This window comes from Petaurus breviceps, unplaced genomic scaffold (assembly GCF_028583685.1).
Source record: "Petaurus breviceps papuanus isolate PSGF00001 unplaced genomic scaffold, PetGlider_PUasm1.0 37, whole genome shotgun sequence".
In the NCBI taxonomy this organism is placed as follows: Eukaryota; Metazoa; Chordata; class Mammalia; order Diprotodontia; family Petauridae; genus Petaurus; species Petaurus breviceps.
Window position 1 is genome coordinate 99103026 of NW_027186296.1, and position 2026 is coordinate 99105051.

A 2026-nucleotide genomic window follows, 5' to 3' on the forward strand; every position below is an offset into this window, starting at 1 on the left:
TCCCCATCTGTAAACAGGAAGCAACAATACTCCTACATGTCAATCTTAAAAGAGTTTTGATGAATAAAGCTTTGTTATTATTGGTGTTCATACTGTAAAGCACTATATAAATATAAGCTGTTATAACTGGAGGCAAGATGGCAAAGTGGGTAGTGGGCTGAAGTGACAGGAAGAATAGTGTTTGAATTTCACCTCAGACACTTAATAACTCTGTGATCCTTGGATTAGTCACACTTCTTTGAGCCTCAGTTTCCTCACCTGTAAAATTGGAGTCATAAAAAGCCTACCTGACAAGGCTGTTGGGAAGCTCAAATGAGGTATTTGAAAATCATTTTGCAACCTTTAAAGTAGAGGTAATTGTCATCATTGATAGCCATAATAATGTGCTCATCCACAAATTTTCTTCCTCAGTTCCTTTGCCTGATTTAACTTGTTTTGCTTTTTTACATCTGATAGAGATTCAGAGTCCTTCCTCATGTGACTTATTCCCCTCATTTATTGTTGCTTTTGCACAACTTTATATCCATACTTACAACAATTACTGTCCCCCTAAGCAAACACAGGTGTGTGTACATAGTGGTAAAAAGGGCTCAGAGAGCTTTCCTTTGCAGGGTTGGGCTGAACATGCTTGTTTGACTCCCCTCCTCCCTCACCACCTCTATCTCTCCCAATCCAAGCCACTGCTGTCACCACCACCCTTACCATCACTGCCTACAGGATGAGGTTTTTTGTTGGTGGTGGTTTTTTTTTCACTTGACAGAAGTTATTTATTTCTAACCCATTTTTGGAACTTTATTTTTGACTGGATTCGGATTTCTAAATGGAGGCTCTCAGGGGAAGACAGACGAGGTCTCTTGGAGATCTGTTCTTGTCATTTTTCTTTAGTCTCCTTCATTCTCTTGGCCAAAAGCTTAACGTATTCTGCTGCTTCTTCCTTGTTCTGGCTATGCTGCTTCTTCAAAGCAATGCATCTACGTTTGTGTTGCAAAACATGGGGAGTCACCAGATGCTGAATTTTAGGAGCCTTAGTTCTGGGTTTTTTACCTTCCTTATTGAGGGGTTTTCTCATAACATACTGTCGAACATCATCTTCTTTGGACAAGTTGAAGAGTTTTCGGATTCTGCTAGCTCTCTTGGGCCCCAGGCGATGAGGTACAGTTGTATCTGTCAGTCCTGGTATATCTTTCTCACCTTTCTTCACAATCATCAAGTTGAGGACACTCAGATTGGCATCCACAATGCAGCCCCTAACAGATTCACGTTTTCTTCCTCCAGTTCTTCTAGGGTGATAACAAGAATGGCCCTTACTGAGCAGCAGGTGGACTGCCCATGAGCCAAAACACCCTGCTTCACAGAGAAGCCTTGTTTGTCATTCCCACCACTGATTTGGACCACATAACCCTTCCACTCATCTCCCAGGGCGTCAGTGGACACTTCTGTGGTCATCCGCTTCTCCTAAAAGGTCCGCAGCTTCCTCTCATCATCCACTTCGATGAGCTTCTGGCAGCCTGTGGCTGGGAAAGAGATGTTGAGCTTCATCTTTGCACAGCCACCCCCTTCAGACCTGCCACGGGAAAGAGAGGATGGGTTTTTTAAAGAGCCTCCTACCCTGAAGCCCCAATTGGCTCCTACTGCAGCCTGGCATCAAAACATTGCTGGAGGTCAAGGAGCTGGGCATTGGTAATTTAAGTATCACTCAGAGTCTATCTGGCTTGATTAAATGGTTCTAGATTAGAGTTCTTGACAGATCAGTCCATCATTCGTTTACATGCTATCCCTAGGTACCTAAATAACTATTCCCAAGAGCCTTGTATGTTATGGCAAAAGCTTAATTTGGAGAGGAAGAGCAAACAATTTAAAAAAGTAGAAGAAACACTTTTTTTAACAGTATTTTATACTTTTATTTTTTTCCCAAAGAAACTCTTATAGGAAGGGGAAGATGATGACAGTGATGAGAATAACAAAGAGATAGCTAAACTCAGATTAAGAGCAAGTGATAAATGAGCACCAAAAGCATTGTTCGCTG

The 2026-nt window shown here is 42.0% G+C and overlaps 1 pseudogene; it reads right to left on the reverse strand.

The window, feature by feature from the left end:
* Nucleotides 1-661: 661 nt before the first annotated feature.
* Nucleotides 662-1575, reverse strand: LOC138168680 (small ribosomal subunit protein eS6-like; annotated as a pseudogene).
* Nucleotides 1576-2026: the final 451 nt, after the last annotated feature.